At 47.3% G+C, this 19,633-nt stretch overlaps 1 pseudogene; it reads right to left on the reverse strand.

Annotated features, from left to right (window-relative positions):
- Positions 1-9,138: 9,138 nt before the first annotated feature.
- Positions 9,139-14,514, reverse strand: LOC120686533 (annotated as a pseudogene).
- Positions 14,515-19,633: the final 5,119 nt, after the last annotated feature.

Consider the following 19,633-nt stretch of genomic DNA (forward strand, 5'->3'; position numbering starts at 1 on the left):
CTGGCTACCATTGTTGCGACAGTTGCGTTGCATGCTAACGAAAAGCTAGCTAGTGATCGATCATCTCTGCGGTGGTATTGTATTGTATTGCATTGCATGGGTTGGGAGATGGACCATCGAGTTGCATTGTGAGCGTGTCATGGGTCGGCCCATCGTCCATGGATGCTGCCTGCACGCCCATCATTATGCACGCTACCTGCAAGTCATGCATGCCTGAGGACTGCATTATGTTGGGAGGGAGGGACAGATAGAGACACATCCATCACGATCACTTGGAGGCCACGCTTCCTCGTGCAGACTGCCGCATGCTGTCGAAGGGTGTAAGCGGGTATGAATCAGCTAATTCAATGATGGTATGTCCCTTTAGTTTATTTTTTCTCCCAAATTATTTATGTAGAATACCATTTTAATTCATTTGATCAATATATTAAATCAACCCAATGATTCAAATATCTAACTTGCATTCCTATCCCTACTTAAGGCTGTGCCCACCGCATATTGAAAACGAAACGCTACGCTATTTTCCGTTTCACTTAAGCGGCTGTACGGCTCCGGACCTCCCCGGAGAATGAGTGCGCTTCCCTGAACCTGCAGGTTCCTAGGGATCCGAACCCCTCTCTTCCATGAGGGGTCTTGAGCTAAGTCACTAACTAGCCAACTCAATTCGGACCACAATCACCGCACAAGAGTAAGAAGCCACGTAGGGGTTAGCGCAAACAGAATGCGTAGATTGAAATTGGAACGTAACATCCTTAGAGGCGAACCGAGAATAAACTTTTCCTTTATAACTAGATGTACATGAGATGTGCGATGTAAGCCAGAACACGGGTTTATGAGGCCGGAGCTGTCCGGACCTCCGGGCCCCCAGTCTTAGGTACTACGGTACTCGCCCTAGGGAGGTAGAGCATGCAGGCTTAGGGTACGGAACCAGGCTAAGCAGCTACACGGCTCCAGACCTCCCCGGAGGGTGAGTACGCTTCCCTGAACCTGGTTTGCAGAGGTCCGGATCCCTCCATGGGGGAGGCTCACCAGACTGGACCACACGGAAGTACTACCTAGTTACAAAGGAAAATGCTTTATTCCCTACTGGATCTCTAAGGGTCCTCTAGGACTTACAGAGATGTAGAGTCGGGGATGCGACCGGAGTCGGCTTAACATCGGAGAGAGCCACCAGAGTCGGCTTAGTGCGACCGAAGTGGGCTTTCCGCCAGAGCGGGCTTGGTGCGGCCGGAGTCGGCTTTCCGCCGGAGCAGGCTTGGTGCGACCGGAGTCGGCTTTTCCGCCGGAGCGGGCATCCTCACATGAGTGAGGTATGCTGCGAGCTGGGATTTGTTGAAGCTGTGCTTCCCCCAGACCTGCTTGATGACGAGCTGGGAGAGCATGACCCGCTGTCGCCATCCTGCTGACGCAGGCTCTTGCCTCGCGAGTTCTGGCCCCCGGGCACTCGCCACCTGAAACATGGTGATGCCGAGCCGATGATCAAGCAAAAGCCAAGCTGCCCCTACCTGACGCGCCAAATGTCGTGGTGTGGAAACCCACACCCGGGTGGCGGATTGCACCCGCCTAATCCTCAGTGTAGGATGTGCTTGGGGGCAGTCAAGGAATGCTCGATCTAGAGGCGCAAGAACATGGAAAGCACACAAGGATTTAGAGTGGTTCAGGCCGCCGGAGCGTAATACCCTACGTCCACTGTGTGATGTATTGCCTGAGCTTGTGTGCAAGCTGGGAGAGGAGCAGAACTAGTGAAAGTTGTCCTTTCTATCGTGCGTGCTCTCCCTTTTATATATCCAAGGGGAGCACATACACTGAGCGGGGCCCCGACAGGTGGACCCGGCGATGTATTATAAACTACACTTTGGCCTTCAATGCCTCAGATCCGGAGATCTTGTCGTTGGCTTCCATGCGTAGCTTCTGACCAGGGATGGTCATGAGCTGTCTTGTCGGTGTAGAGTCTAGCCTCTGCAGCCGCGCGTCGAGGTCATGATGAAGCGCCGAACTACTGACTCAGTTCACTGTAGCAGTGTGCACTGTTGCTCCAGTTAGTAGCTGGTCATCATGACTTGTCGCCCATACGCTCGGCGCTGAGTCTTTAATGCTTGTCTTGGTAACTGACGAACCGCCTCGGTAACTCGCGATCCACAGTGTGGACTGACAAAAACTGCCCTGTGCCCAGCGGCAGCAGGGCACGCCTCAACCACTCACACTTAATGCGGGTGGGAGAGGGAGCTTACAGCGGAAGGCTTGCGCCTGCGCCCGTGTCTGCGTGACACGTGGCGGCTCCGGACCCCTCCCGAGCGGCTAGCTGAGCCGAGAGCTCACGGGGGTCCGGATAGGGACGTGGAGGTCCCGGACCCATCTGCGGGAGTTCAGATGGCACGTGGAGATCCCGGACCCACCTGCGGGGGTCCGGATCCGCGGCCACAGGTGCTGAGCATCTCCACCTCTGGGACACGTGGTGACACCGGATCCGTCCCCGAGCGGGAAGCGGGTCCGGGACCGTTGGTCCGGTGAGATGGAGTCGGACCCAGTCGGACCCCAGGGGTCAGGTTGCTCAGCGTCTTAGGGCGTAGTTACGGATAACTACGCGAGTCTTGGCACAGTAGGAGTGGGTACCCCAGTTGCAGGGTACCGACAGACGCGAGCGGAGCAGGGGGAAGTAGCCGGCCGCCATGGCCATGGCGGAGCTCATCGTGCCTGCTTTCCGCGGCGCCGTGCCCTTGTTCCCGCACCTCCGCACTCCCAGGCGAGGCGAGGAGAGGCAGAGGAGGCCGATGGTCAGATCTCGGGGCGCAGGGGGGCGGTGGTCAGATCTCGCGGCGTAGGGGGCCGATCTCAGGGCGCAGGGATCCGCGCGCGCCATGGTCCCGCCGGCGTGGGAGGAGGAGGGAGGAGGAGGCCGGCGCCTGTCCTGCCACAACGCTCGCCCGCTCGGAGCAGAGGAGGGGTCTGCGCGACTAAGGGGGAGGGGCGGGCCACGCCGACGAGGTAGAGGAGGGTGCAGCCGCCGGGGCGTCGAGGAGGAGGGCGCGGCCGCCGTCGGCCTCGCGCTCTCGCCGCTGCACACACCGCAGTCCCGAGAGCGGGCTTGCCAGCCATTGCTCCGCCAGCCTCCCGCGCCCTGCCTACACCCCAGTGTCGCGCCGTGGCCTCCACGGCGAGAGTGGTGGAGATGCAGGAGGAGAGTGGGAGGGAGGAGGATGGAGAGGAGGGCGAGGGAGCAGGAGGGAGGGAGCCCCGCCACACGCTCGCCGGATTCAGCCGACGGGGCGAAGCCGCCGCGCCCGAATCTCGCGCGGAGAAGGTGCAAGCGGCCGGCTCGGGCGAGCTCAGCCATGGCGCGGCCGCCCGGAGCTCGAGCCCTCGTCGCCGCTGGAGAGAGCAGGGAGGGGCGGCGCGTCGAGAGAGACAGGGGCTGAAGGAGAGAGAGACCGGTGGGTGAAATAGAAATAGAGTATGACACATGGGTCCCACTAGTGGTAGTTGATATAGAGAATGAAATATAGAGAATAATGAGTGCAGTAAAACTGGACATAGAGTAGAGAATATTGATGACTGGACAGAATATTCATTTTAGAGGAGGATTTTAGAGTATGACGAGTGTGGATAACCTAACTAGACCTTATCTCTCTCAATTTTTTTAATGAGGGAAATCTCTCTCTCCCTCTCAGCTTTACAACAGATATCACTACGTGGGCTAAGCCTGTACGAAGGCCCATGTGCAGAGCACACCTAAGAAGAGGGCCTGCTTGACAGCCCAGTTTTTATGCTCTTTAATACCCGCGATTTCTTTCTTTCCCAAGAATGGGGGGCTGCCAAAATCTGCTCAATGATTGGTGCTGGTTGGATATGATAATATAACCTGCAGTTGTGCTTTGTGTGGTACTACATCATCAGGGTTTATCCAGTGGCCTTTCAAAACTGATTCCTGAGTTGTGCCGGCAACTCATGAATCGACTCATCACCACTTCAGACCGGGATAGATGCCAAAAGATTTGGCCAAAAAACATCACATCACACATTTTGGCACATACATGAAGTACTAAATGAAATCTATTTATAAATATTTTTTTGCATGGATGGGTTGTAAATCGCGAGACGAATCTAATGAGCCTAGTTAATCCATGATTAATCCATTATTAGCGAATGGTTACTATAGCATTACTGTTGCAAATCATGTATTAAGTAGCCTCATTAGATTCGTCTTGCGATTTACAATCCATCCATGGAAAAAGTTTTATAAATAGACTTCATTTAGTAGTCCGAAATAGTAAATTTCCATTCCAAAATTTTTTGGCCAAATGAACTAAACACACCCAGATAATCTTTGCACAAACAAAAATCCGACTCCCAAAGAAAAGTTGATGCAAAGGCAATAGAAAATAATAGATTCTTACAATTTATTTTTAAGAAACGCGGCACACGCAGATTTTGCATCCAATTATTCATATATGCAAAAAAAATATCACAAAAAATTAATAATTTATTCATTTGAACTTCCAAGAGTATACTGACTGACTGAGTAGAGGGAGTGAGTGATTCAATCTCTTCTAAATGATTCAGAAGAGATTTTAGAAAATGTGGAAGAGTTTGATCCTATTGCTTTGGCAACATTATGCGGAAACCTAGTAGAGGGAGTGAGTGATGTTGACTGTGAGTTAGAACTTGCTCTACACCTCACATCTCACCGGAAAAAATCAGCTTCAAGCAAGAAGAAAAAAAGGATACAAAAAGTTAAAAACACGGTTTGATATATCAAGTATAAATGAAAGGTATTTTCTGGAATTCTAATGGTTTGGGGGACACAAAAAAATCAGTTCCTTTCAGATTTAACTAAAGAAAAAGGGCTAGACTTTATGGCAGCCTTCTCAGACCCGTTTCTCAAAAACTTATGTGCTGGGAAAGAGTTTTTGTGGCATACTAAGAGCATCTCCAAGAGTTTGCCATATTTTACTTGTCATATCTTGTGTTTTGCTAACTTCTAAAAAGATATGTCAAGTAAAAAAGAGCTTATCTCCAACAGTTTGGCATAATTCACTTGCCAAATCCAGATCTAACTTACATTAGGAACCCTAAGAGAGAAACAAAATTATATTTATGCCCTTCCACCTCTTGAAAACTTAAATCAGGAACTCTTCTCTGTTATTTATTTCTTTTTTCACCCTCCCACCTGATTAGAAACCACGATGCCAACCGCGCGCCGCGCGCGTATATTTACGCGCTGGAGGCTGGTTTTTCCCAAGTTGCCAAAAATTGCCAAGTCTTTTGCCAAACTGTTGGAGGAGTATTTTTAATATTTTTGCCAAAAATCAAAGATAGCAACTCAATTTGCCAAACTGCTGGAGATGCTCTAAGCCTCCTAGGGGTCGTTCTGGTGGCATGCTGGTGGGAATTAATTTAGGAACTTTTGACGTGGGGGAAATAGAGGAAGGAGAGTACTTTGTAAGGTTCAGAATTAGAAACAAGGATGATGGTTTTCAGTGGAATCTAGTTTCGGTATATGGGGCTGCACAAGATGACTTTAAAGAGGCATTTTTAACTGAGTTGGTTCAACTATGTACTAAAGAAACCTTACCTATTATTATAGGTGGTGACTTAAATATTATTAGAGGACCGAATGAAAAGAACAACTCAAATTACAATGATAGGTGGCCATTCCTGTTTAATGTGATTATTGATGCATTTAATTAAAGAGAACTAGCTTTGACGGGTAGGCAATTTACTTGGTCCAATAACCGGCAAAACCAGACCTTTGAAAAACTAGATAGAGTACTGGCTTGCACGGATTGGGAGTCCAAGTTTCCACGTACAACTAACCAAGCTTTAACTCGAGAGATATCTGACCATACTCCATTGTTCCTAAACACAGGAGATCCATCTACTAGCACTTGTCCTCCTATGTTCAAGTTTGAATTGGGATGGTTGCTACGTGATGGGTTTATGGATATGGTGAGAGATATCTGGTTGAGTGTGAACGACGGACACACACACACTCCTTTAGAGAAATGGCAAGCAAAAATTAGAAGATTGCGCCAATATTTAAGGGGTTGGGCTAAAAATGTAAGTGGTGCATATAAAAAGGAGAAGAAAACATTGCTGGAAAAACTAGACGAGCTAGATAAAAAAGCTGAAATAATGTTGCTAACATCTCAGGAGGTAAACTTGAAACATGTACTGAATGAGAGACTAGCATAACTTCTAAGGGAAGAAGAACTAAAATGGTACCAGCGGGCAAAAACTTGGGATCTTTTAGAAGGTGATGCAAATACTAAATATTTTCTGTTAGTGGCTAGCGGTAAACATAGAAAAATAAGGATTTTCCAGCTTGACCAGGAGGAAGGTGTGATATGCGGTGATACTGAGTTAAAGAAGTATATCACTAAATATTACAAGAACCTTTTTGGACCTTCCAGGGGGACTTATGTGTCGATGGATGAGTCACGTCGTGATGACATCCCACAAGTCTCAAGCGAGGAAAATGAATTACTAATACAAAAGTTCTCTGAAGTAGAGGTGAAGGAAGCAATCTTTCAGATGGAGCATAATAAGGCTCCGGGTCCAGATGGTTTCCCCTCTGAGTTCTATCAAGCTTTTTGGCACATTATCAAAGATGACTTGATGGCATTATTCGAGGATTTCCATAATGGTACTCTGCCTCTCCACAGCCTAAACTTCGGGACAATAATATTGCTGCCTAAATGCAATGATGCGAAACAAATTCAACAATACAGACCTATATGTTTGTTGAATGTTAGTTTCAAAATATTTACAAAAATAACCACGAATAGAATTGTAAAAGTAACCCAAAAGGTTATCAGACCATCACAAACAGCTTTCTTACCAGGAAGAAATATAATGGAAGGGGCTATTATCCTACACGAGACCTTACATGAATTACATACGAAAAAACAAGATGGGATTATTTTTAAGATTGATTTTGAAAAAGCTTATGATAAAGTGAAATAGGATTTCTTACAACAAACTCTAAGAATGAAAGGATTCTCTGATGTTTGGTGCAAATGAATAGAAGCGTTTACAAAAGGAGGGAATGTGGGAATAATGGTGAATGATCAAATAGGCTCATATTTTCAAACTAAAAAGGGGCTTCGACAAGGTGATCCACTATCGCCAATACTATTTAATATAGTGGTTGATATGCTGGCTATCATCATTAACAGAGCTAAGGAAGATGGGCAAGTGAAAGGGGTTGTACCACACTTAGTAGAAAATGGATTATCTATCTTGCAATACACAGATGATACAATTATTTTTTTGGACCATGATATTGACAAAGCAAAGAACATCAAACTTCTGTTATGTGTCTTCGAACAATTATCTGGCCTTAAAATAAACTTCCACAAAAGTGAGATATTTTGCTTTGGTCAAGCAAAACAACACGAATTAGTGTACTCAAGTCTATTCGGTTGCAAGTTTGGCCCATATCCATTTCGCTACCTAGGAATTCCAATGCATTTCAGAAAGCTTAGCAACAATGATTGGAAAATAATTGAGGATAGAATTGAGAAAAGACTGAGTGGTTGGAAAGGCAAGCTTTTATCTATAGGTGTTAGGTTGATTCTGATTAACTCCGTTTTGTCCAGTTTACCTATGTTTATGCTCTCTTTTTTTGAGGTCCCAAGAGGAGTCCTTAGAAAAATTGAGTATTATAGATCAAGGTTTTTTTTGGCAAAACGACCAACATAAGAAAAAATACAGACTAGTTAAGTGGCCCTTGATGTGCCAACCAAAAGAACAAGGTGGTTTGGGAATACAAAATTTAGATATTCAAAATAAATGTCTGCTTAGTAAATGGTTGTTTAAACTATGCAATGAAGAAGGTATTTGGCAAGAGTTGTTGCGGAATAAATATCTAAAGGATAAAACTCTAAGGCAAGTCAATAAGAAGCCTGGAGATTCATATTTTTGGACTAGTCTAATGGGGGTGAAGGATAAGTTTCTTAGCTTGGGACGTTTTTCGCTTAAAGATGGTTCAAAAATACGATTTTGGGAAGACATATGGCTGGGCAACCGGACATTGAAGTCCCAATTTTCTTCTCTGTTTAACATTGTTCGCCGACGACACGCTACGGTAGCCGAAGTGTTTAGCACCACACCACTAAATATCTCCTTTAGGAGAGCTTTGGTGGGGGATAAACTACATGACTGGCTCCGTATAGTGGATATGTTGTTGAACATTACTTTACAAGAGGGGAGGGATACCTTCATTTGGTCCCTACAAGCTAATGGCTGCTTCACGGTACACTCTATGTATAAAAATCTTGCTAATAATGGTATAAAGGTTACACAAGAAATTTGGCATGCAAAAATACCTTTAAAGATTAAAATCTTTATGTGGTACTTGAAAAGGGGTGTGTTACTTACAAAGGATAAATTAGTTAGGCGAAATTGGATTGGAAGTAAAGTGTGCAGCTTATGTAATCGGGAGGAAACTATCCAACACCTTTTTTTCGATTGCGCTTACGCTAGATTTTTTTTGGCGTGCTATTCACTTAGTTTTTGGTTTAGCACCACCAAAGGATGTTGATGATTTATTTAATCATTGGTTAAAACAAAGGGGTCGTAAACCAAATTTATATTTATTGACAGGCATATCGGCTATGTGTTGGGTGATTTGGCTCTTTAGGAATGATATTGTTTTTAACAAATGTCAACCGAAAACTTTTTTACAGGTTTTATTCAGGGGAATGTATTGGTTACGCCATTGAACGCAGTTGCAGCGCAGTGAAGATCAAAAAGAGAGGTTGATTCAGGCATGTCGTTTGCTGGAGATGTCGGCTCTTTGTTTCTTCACATCCCATGGTTGGCCTTTTAGTTTACGGATTGGCCTCCAATAAGCATGCTTCATACTTTATTTACGTTATAAGAATATGGTGTGGTTGCTACTGCTTGTAATAAGGTTGGTCTGATCCCTCCTTGACGAGGAGGGTGAAGCCGGATAATCTTTCCATTATCTAAAAAAACTGACTGACTGAGCCCCAGGTTAGGTTAACTCAAATTCACTTTGGTTTGTCCTACTGCTAACATACAAGAGTAATTCATTCTGTTACTGCACTGGAAATCTTTGGTTTCAGTACTACTACTACTAAATTCCTATATGTTGTTTCTCAGTATAACCAATACCTACCGAATTCCGGCAAACTGACGACCATGATGCACCTCCCGTGGGGGATCAGCAGGCCCTTCCAATCTGATGTAGTCGTACATGACTCCCAAGAACAGGCCCAGAGCTCTCGTCTGCGTGATGCTGATGCTGTTCTCGCCTTCCTGCAGCAGGCGCCCCATGATCGGGAACTCGAAGCTCCGCTGCACGCCGTGGATGCCGTGCCGCGCGATCGCGTTGCCGTCGCCGATCTCCGGCGTCGTGAACACGCCGCCGCCTCTGCTCCTCCCCGCGCCGCCCCCGTTCACTTGGGGCGTGTTTGATATGGGCCAATTCAGTGGCTCGAGCTCCCCACATGCAGGCAGCCGATGTTTGATTTCCTTCCACTGCTCCTCGACCAGGCTCCAACGAACCAAAAAACCTTCTCTCTCTTGGCTCCCGTGCGACGCTCTTGACTTCCGTTTTTCTGGAGCCAAGCGCGTCCCGTGCTCGCGCGAGCCACGGGTGAGGATAGCGCTACCTCCACTCTCACCCACCGCCCCCCTTGAACACGGTACCTCGACGCCTCCTCGTCGTCGTGCCCGGCGACACTGACGAAGCCCAGGCAGGCGCGCCAGGAGGAGGAGCCAGCGCCGAGAGCTTGGCAGCAGGGCGGCGGTGGATTGGGGTTCTGCTCGACGCTCCTGTCGCAGTCCGGCGCGGCGAGGACGCGTCGTCGCTCGTGATGGAGCAGAGCACGGCTGGTCCAAGCCGTCGCCGCGGTGCCCCCGTCCGCGGCGCTGGCGTCGAGGCCAGCGCCGGTCTCACCCTCGGCCGCGGCCCTCGCGGTGTTCCTCACCAGGGACATCCCGAAGCTGGCCGCGTCCCCCGCCGCCGCCCAGGCCAAGCGCCGCTCTCCCCTGCTCCACCGGCGTCCCCGTCCGACCTCATTCGTTCAGCGTCCGCGACCGGCTCCCACGGCAGCAGGCTCTGTCGCGGGCGACGGCGACCTCCGCGTGGGCCTGGGCGAGGCCGCCGGACTCGCCCACCGTGGGCCAGGCGCGGGCACCCGCACACCGGCCGTGTTGTCGTCGACCTCGAGCGGCGGGTGAGCGGCGGGCTCCCTGCTCCGGCGTTGAGATGCGCGAGAACGGCGGGCGAGCGCGGTGGCCAACCGACGAGCGACGGCGCACGTGGCCACGGCGTGCTGGCCGCGCAGGGAGTTGTGGCGGGGGCCTGTTCCCGGAGCACCGCCTCCGCGCAGCGGTCGAGGACGCCGACACCCTCTCGTCTTCTTTCCCCACGGCGGTCGAGGACGCCTCCCCGCTCTCCGCCGACTACACGTGCACGGGCTGTAGGAGCCGTCGTGCAGGGACGACGTTCGGCGAGCGGAGGCCCGCCATGAGCGCGCGCTCCCGCCGCCGCAGCTCCGTGGCACCGTGCTCGCCATCCTCAACACCGCCCACTGAGTGTTTGATAAAATGACAAAGAGGGGGAGGGGTGGTAAGGCCACCATGTGCCAGATGCAAGGTTACTTTACCCATCTTTGTATCATATCAAACACAAATACCAACTCAGCATGTCTCACAGGAGAAAACAAATCAAACATAAGACGTGAATGGGTGGAGCCTGGCTCTGGCTGGCCACAGCCAGGCTCATCGGCCAGGCTCGCTAGGAGCGTGAAATCAAACACGCCCTTGCACCCGCAATCTGGACATGTGAGCAGCTGCAAGGGCGATGCGTAGAGTGTAGGTGCCGTCTGCCACAACACGAGCCAGCTCGAAGCGTATCTGTCGTGTCGTTGGTATGCTGCCGTTGCCAACCTGCCTGATTTTTTTTTCAAAGATGTTTGTTTATTTAATTTTTACACTTCCTTTAGGCTTCATTTAGACGATCTGTTAATCAGTAGTCCATAAGCAGAGATGATGAAGTACTGAATGTATAGTTACCTTGTGACATGTGCAAAGAACCAGTCCTTGGAGTGGTTGCTCTGACCAACTGTGAAAACAAGATCCTTTCCCCCAGGGTACAGCTCGGTGTACCTCTCCCACAGACCGTACTGCCTGTACCTGTCCAATACCAAACAAGATCAATCAGATCGGAGCTGAACCATTAAAATCCACATGAATGAATACGAAATGATCAAGGGCTAATAACTTGTCCATGTTCAGATACAGCTTGTTGGCGTATTTGGGGTCGGCGTCAGGGACGAAGAACTCCGCCGCAGTCCGGTCCGGAACGCCGATCTCCCACAGCGTCGGGCCTGATCTCGGGGGCTCGAACACAAGGTCGCCAAGGTCAATGTCACCACCTGAAGTTACACTGACAGGAGAAGCGCACATGTAGTCTCCCAGGAATCCGGGCACCCACGCGTAGAGATTGTACACCCCTGTTCGGACATTGCCGATGGTGAACCTCCCACTGGTTGCCGCCCTCGTCCAGAACTGATAGCCCTGAACATAGTAATACATCGCCATGGCATCAGGATGTCTGCTGACAATGTGCTTCAGAGTTTCATCAGAAACCTCCCTACCAACTTGCAGTTGAGGTACCTTGCACTCTGTCGCCCATGAGCCAGGCTGCCCGGGCGCGGCGAGCCCGACGAACGCCGTTCCAGCAGGCATGTCGTCCTGGCTCACGTACCTGTCTCTGACCAAGAGCCTGCCGGCGACCGAGCCTCTGTCCCCGGCCTTGGCGAAGTCCGGTGACCCAGGGAAGCTGTACGGCCATTTGCCGACTTCGGCTTGCGCTTGCGATTTGGCGTCGTCCCAGAGAGCCCGGAGGTTGCCGTTCCTGGGGTTAGAGTTGAGGTAGATGAAGACGGGACCCAGCACTTTCTTCCAGTACTCGCCGTCGGCGAGGTTGAGCACTATGTCGTTCCCAATGTAATGCGTCGCAAGGAACATCTGGCAGATGGAAATTCTCAAAGTTCTTGTCTGGGTTCATCGTTCATGCATGCTGATATCTTCTGATTAGGAGCAGGAATAATGGAAGAAAATTTTCTAACCGTGAGGGAGGTGGGTCCGACATGGGAGGTGAGCTCCCGCTTCATGGGGCTGCCGCTCTTGAACTCGTTGCTCGGAGTGATGATCCAGAACCCCATGGGGTTGGGGTGTCTGCTGCTGATCCACCCATGGACGACGTTGTCCTTGTTGTCCAACGAGTACTCGTACTTGTCATCCAACTGAACAAAATTCAGAGAGTTGCAGGCTCATGGCTCTCTGTCTCTGTCTGAAACTTTAGCTTGCTTGTTCTAGTAGTATTTACGACCTCTCCCTTGAACTGTGGTTCGATGGGGTGAACCAGCAGGACGGCCTCCTTGTAGGCCAGTGGAGCAGCTCGAGGCGCATCTCTGTCTGCTGCGCTGGGCATGTGCCTCTGTATGTCGTCCGAGATCGCCATGTAGTTGAACCTAGCTAGCCACAAGTTAGAGTTGGATCGAGATCAGCTTGGTCATCAGTAGTTAAGTGACGAAGAAAATTCCCTAGCAATGGCACAGATCAGATGCAGAGATGGAGTAGATGATGATGATGAGCGATCCTGTACTTGGCCTTGAAGGCGAGCCGGAGCCTCGGCGATGCTGAGAGCAGGCCAGCCGCTGGGGTGCTCGAGGATGGCGTAGCAGTAGAAACCAGAGCTGCCTTTCAGCATCACAAGCCTGAAGCAGCAGCAGTTTTAAACTTTCACAAAATTCAGTGGCTATTGATTTCCACTAGAGGGACAACAAAAAATTTACTGCTACTAGCTCGATGGCTCTGCTAGCTTGCGCACCTCTTGTCGATGTTTAGCCGAACGCTGTTTGGGCTTGATGGATTATAGGCACTCCTGAAAGAAAGCTCCAACTGTTCTTCAGTTGAGGATACCACCCTCAACTCTGTGCCATCCAACCTGTACAAATATAATACATTTCAGCTAGTTATATCTAACGTAACTTGCTGTTAATTTCAGCTAGGCTATTGATGATCTACATCCAGCACTCGACCACGTACATATCGATCATTCCACCTGGATGACCTGATCTGGGATAGTTCCACACCACGTCGTCCCAGTACCTGCAGGGGAAGGAGATTTACATATATATATAACTAATTAATTTTTTTTCGACGAAATAACTAATTAATTTGAACACAAAGATCAATACTATAATAATTTCTATAATCAGAGCAACATTCTATATATATAGTACTATATATCATTTGATTTAGTTTACCCTCCCGAGTTGTGTCGTTGCGGATGTAGTAGTCGAGCAGATTTTGGTCGCCGTTGTAGCGGACGCCGGTGATGTGTCCCTTGGGTTTGGACAGCGTCACCTGCACCATGCCGTTGTCCACAACTACCTGCATATGTATCATCATCATGTGCTTACGACATTCAACGTGATGAAGGAACTTGTTATATAGTAGATATAACAGAACACGAAACACTAGGAATCTGCTAGCACTACCAGAAAACGATAACAACTTGATCATGTCCCTATACCTTAGATTTGCATCATCTTTTGACCGATAATTATATATAGTCGTAGGTGGTTAGTTCACAAAAATTACAACAACACCGGTAATCTATATCAATCTATACTATAAAAAACCTAAACAATTGAAACATTTTTTACCAAGCAAAGCCTACCCACCCACCTCACAATCCACCACTTTTAGGCCCACATGTAAGTGCAAAGTGTTTGACGAAACGCCTGGTGAAGCGAAAATCGCCCTCCCACCAGTTCAATCCCGCCTGGGCATCGATTTTTTTTTTCTCACCACACCTCCATCTACCCCTCTCCGTGTACCCGCCTCCTCATTGATTGTCCAACCCAAATAATCAGCGTGATTACCTTCCAAAAGGGGCGCCTGGCCCTTCCTCGCAGCCCCGGATTACGCCCACCCTCGTTGCCCTGGATCCTCGCCGCGTGGGTTCCTATACGGGGGTTTCCTTTTACAGAACTTTCCATCGGCAGAGATCCGGTTCAAATTTCCGTGATCGCGTGTCCCTTGATCACGGGTTTCCTTCTATACAACTTTCCATCGGCAGAGTCCCTGGATCGCGCGTCCATCGTGATGAGATTCTTACGAGCCTGTCCACGGTGACCTCGAGGCAAGGTGGCCGGCGACCGCGTCAACGCGGAGCGGGGGCCGTCGTCGGAGCCGAGCCGTGGCCAGGTGCCCAAAGCGCGTCGGACGAGTGCGGGACGCCGCCGAGGCAAGGTGGCCGGCGTCGCCGCGGCGCACTACGCGAGGCCCTAGATAGCGGAGCCGCTGCCAGGCGACCGATGCACTCCGGTCTCCGGACGAGCGCGGCACGCCGAGGGAAGTTGGCCAGCGGCCGTCGGACGCTGAGTGCCGGTCGCCCACACCCTTTATTATCCTCCCAGCCCGCTGCTGCCGCTCACCCTTGCTCTTGCCGTCAAGGTCTCCATCCATCGCCTCCCTCGTGCTCGTCGTCCAGTTCAGCGAGGCACCGGTGCTGATGACATCTAGGACGAGCGAGAGTGGGATGCAGAAGCATGCGAGCACAGTGGTGAGCGAGATCCATGCCAAGTTTCACCCATACCAGGTCTCCGTGCAGACAAAACTCATGATCAGGACTCAGGTAAGCCTCCGTGCTCACAACTTTCAACGACATGGCAATATGCATGTGATGTGTATGTGTTTAGTTGCCAAAGAAGGTCATTAGCAGGGTTCTTCCTAATGTATATATGTTGGAAGATATCCCTCTCCACTAGCAGGATGATTTCTCTGGCGCAGCCATCATCAGGTTAAGGAATTAAGCATCATAGCCTTTATATGAATGTGTCTTGTATTATTAATTTTTATGGGTCGTCCAATTAAATGTTGCCTTGTCTGGTGTATAATCTTATGGTTTTTAATCCTTTAACCTTTGACAAATTCTTAGATTCCTTTACAATATCTTTTTTATGGATTTTTGAATTCCTTTACGTGTCTTCTATGAATATTCATCCTGTTAATATATATCTATTATCTCATCGTTAGTTTTGTTCTATGCCATTCTGTAGCGTGTGCTTCTTTTTCTGATAATCATAACAATTTTATTAAATTGATGCTGAGCACACCTCCTCTAGGCTCTAGGGACCAGGGTGTGCGTGAGGCCTCGCTCGCTGATGACTCCGTCGCCGCTGTCATGTCCATGGGCTAAGACGGCTACTATATCAGAACTCACATGGCAGGTAGAGGCAGCCTATCGATTAGTGCCTTCTTCTTTACTCATCTGCATGGTTTATTTTTTTTTAAATTCCACTTAGTTATAGCTTGCGTTCATTTTTAGGGTACGACAAATCATATACTTGACTGTTGACCGGGTTGATGTTCAGTATTTCATTGAATTCATTGGTTTCACTTAGATGGAACTGTTCGAGATATTGTTGCAAAAGATGGTACCATGTGGTTTGTGTCTACTTTAGTTGTAATTTTCCTTGTGATAGCTGAGTGTCGTGGTGCGCCCAAAGGTGCTTGTAATAGTGCCAAACCAGCTACCAAAAGCCGCACTGAACAACCAACATCTTCTACCTGGCTTACCAGACCAAATGAACTTTGATCAATCTTGTGTTTAATAAATTATTATTTTCTTCAGCCAAATTAATTGACAAGCTTATTGTGGGCTTAATTGGATATTATGGTTCTTGGCCATTTTGCCGTTCAGGTAAAAAGAAATAGGTTTATACTTTACTCAATTGTCCATCTCTATTATAGATAATAATTTAGGATGATAAACATGTTATGATGCACATGTATTCATCAGTTACAGACAATACTGTTTCAAGCTAACAGATTATTAAAATTTATATTACTTTTGCGCTCTTTTCATCAAAGATATGTTTGAATGCTAACACATTCCTGTAACTTTATTTTGAAATACTATACGTGCAAAAATGGATGGATCACTGATTTTTTTTAAAAAAAAATGTCAAATCGATATAGATTGAAGCTTTCTCATGCACAAGGGAGTAATTGTTTTCTTGTTGGTTGCCTTCTGTTCGTCAGTAATGTGGTGTTATAAGTGGTCCTAATTCACCCAATTTTGGTCTGTGTGTATAGGTACTATATTTTCTGCTTGTAGCATTTCAGTTTGTTACCGGTGTGCATCTCAAAGTATAAATATGAAATTTGGCATTGGCTTTGGCAAGAAAACTGATCCAGAAAAAAATTGTGAACCTAAACTGTGGATATCATTTTTGTCATTTGAATATCTTGTAACACATATATATTATTTTGCAGAATGTGTAATTCAACCTCCAGTGTCCAAGCCATGCAGATATTGATGAGAGGATAGACTGATGTCTTGTGGATGCACTCTTTATGCAATCATGTAAGTCTACCCATGGTTTGCGTGAGCAAATATGATAATCCTTAATGATAAATGTAAAAATCTTATTTTTGGGATTTTTTTAAAAAATATGTGCGTGCCGCACATGGGCTTGACAACATATTGCAAATAAAGAGACAGAAAAATCTACTTTTACATATTTTCACCTAAAAATACATCTTACATTGATAAACGGAAGCAGTGCAACTTAGCAAGACATATTTGAAAAATATTTTGATAATCTCATATATTTATTGGATGTCAAAAAAATGTTTTGATATAAAATAATGGCTAAAATATACTCATAGAGGCCAAGTCATGCATATCCAAACTAAAACGTCAATTACTTTGAACTAGACAAATAATTTAATTAGTACTCTATTCTAAGCAAACTATGAAATTAGATCCAGAATTAATTAGTACTGCGAAAAATTTGGACACACACACACACACACACACACATATTTGGTACTGCATAAATGATGGGGAAGAATACTTATGGTAACACATAGCTAATTGTAAATTTGGACTCATGTATAATTAAAAATTTAAAATTGGTATTACATAAATTAAATATGGAATCTATCAAATTTATGTTTTAAAGTCTAACAAAAAATAAAAAAGCACTGAGATTAAATGCAGAAAAAATGGTGTCCAGCTAGTTTATCATTTCACCCAGCAAGGGAATAGTTATTAGGGAATGGATCAGAGTTATTGGATTTCTTTAATCCAATGGTTTAGAAGGTGATAAATTTTAGCACCGACAGTCTTCAACAGATATATGGATAGTTCCTATAATTAATTCTAAGGAACAAATCCTTGTTACCTGAGTAACAAAAATGTGCTACTATTGGCTAACCACATAACCTCGGAATAGTACACACCTTCGTTTCAAAATAAATAAATAAAAATAGTACGCACCTGGCCTTGGTGGACGCTTAACGTAACACCTTGGGCTGCGTGGACCGGCGGCCGGCCTGCGCCGGCGAGCTGCAGCAGGGATGCTCCAGAAAAGGCGACGAGCAGGATGACCGGAAATATTGAGGTCGCAACAGTCATGGTCGATGCCCAGCAAAACAATACCTACGATCGACGCCCTGACCGATCCAAGAGATAGATACAAATAAGCTGGTGCATGCATGTGTGTGATCGAAAGAATTTTGACTCACAACAAGCTGATGAGGCTCTCTTGCCTATTTTATATGGAGCAGGTACACGAGCTGATCACTCGATCGGCCGGCGGTTCAGCTTGTTCTTTCTGTTGGTCTGAACTCTGAAGTCAGTCGTTGAGGTATGCAGCATGGGCATAGACTCAACACCCGTCACAACTTCGGTAGAGGTGCATGCAGACGCACACAGTCCGTTGCGTCTGCCTGCCGGACTCGATCGACAGATGCTCCAACATCCGATCCGCCCGGCTGCAACTATTTATAACATATCAGTTGCAAGTCGTCGTAAGTCAGCTTACCAATAGGGTTTCTTTTGCATATCTTGAAAAGATACCAAAATCACAGCATTAATTTTTGGGGTATCCATATCCATTCTTAGTTTACTTAGTCGTCAGTGTCTACTTTTGGTAGATTTGAAGTTATAATTGGCGGTACTTAATAGCTTTTTCAAGAATGGTAAAAAAGAGTTCTGCATAAACTGGAGTAGTGCAATTCAAAGACCATAATCCACTTATTTGGCTACAAGCATGACACATGATCTTGGGTTGGGATTTGGCTATATGACTAGCTTATTATACCATGTTTTTGTGTTGGGATAGATGATGGATATTCTTATCCATCATGCATCTAAAATAAGACGCATTTATATTAGAGCATCTCCAACCGCTTCTATCTCTGATATAATAGATAAAATAGATAAATTTCCTAGAAAATATATAAATTTGATAATTTTTTAGAAACTAGGATCCATAGCCTCCCCAACTTGCTCGGCTCGGTATCCCGTTGAGCATCAGGCATCCGCGGATTTCCGCTCGCAATCTATATTGAGCAGGCGGACTCACCATCTCGTTTGGCACGTGCCTCTCCCACCTTCCTGCACTCTCGCTCTGCCTTTCCCAGCCCGCGACCAAGCTCCTTGTTGGGGACACCACCTTCGCCCATCGCCGAAGGCGGTCAACTGCGAGCAAGGGAGTGGAGCGAAACGGCGAAGTCAACTGCGAAGGCGAAGAGGACGCGCCCGAGGGCCCTGGAGCGAAGGGAGGAGAGCGCGGGTAATTCCCGACCGAAGGAAGGCGAAGAGGCTGCACGACATGGCGAAGAGACGAAGGGCGAAGAGGCTCCAGTAGTCCCTTCGATGAGGCAGCGAAGACATTGATCGCGGAGGGGCACGAAGAGGGGCAGGCCCATTGTCAGAAATTTGTACGGAGTGTCATGTCCAGCTGTAATTCCACTACTTTGTGTCGATTGTTGTAACATTACGAGATTACCCCCGGAATATTCCCATATGCTGGCAGTTAGGGGGTAGTTAAGGGATTTTAGCCATGGGGTAGTTGGACCCAGGGTTTTAAAATCCGACCGGACCGGCCTAACCGCCGCCCTCCGGTACCGGTTTACCGGACCGGTTAGGCCGGTAACCGGTGGAAACCGGTTGAATTCAAATCCAAATTCAAATAAATTCAAAAATTCCCATGCAACCTGTTCCGACCGGTTTACCGGCCGGTTTTACCGGTAGGTTTGAAATTCAAACGCTCCCGTGCAACCGGTTTACCAGCCGGTTTGACCGGTTTACCGGCCGGTTTGACCGGTTTGATTGGTGGGCCTTCATGGGCCGGCCCATTTTTTTCTTTTTCTTTTTTGATTTAACTTTAAATTCCCACAAACTATACTAAATGAATGAATTTTTGAGAAAATTTGACACCATTAGATTCATCACACCTTGAAGTATTTTTAGGAATTTTTTGAGAATTTTTCATTTTTTGAATTCAAATTTAAAATTTGAATTTTGGCCGGTTGGGTACCGGCCGAAACCGGAACCGGACCGGACAACCGGTCAAACCAGACCGGTTCCCACCGGTTAGGTTAACCTTGGTTGGACCATTAGGCTATAAATACCCCCCATGTAACTGTACAGGAGAGAGTGAATCCATAGCAATTACGTTGCTGCATTGATTTTTGTGCCGTGAGTGTGACAGTCTCTTCCCTCTCGAGGCTCCGCTCTCGTCAATCCGGGTTGTTGTGATCTCTTCATCCCAAAAGAGTATCTTACACC

Source organism: Panicum virgatum, chromosome 8N, assembly GCF_016808335.1.
Source record: "Panicum virgatum strain AP13 chromosome 8N, P.virgatum_v5, whole genome shotgun sequence".
In the NCBI taxonomy this organism is placed as follows: Eukaryota; Viridiplantae; Streptophyta; class Magnoliopsida; order Poales; family Poaceae; genus Panicum; species Panicum virgatum.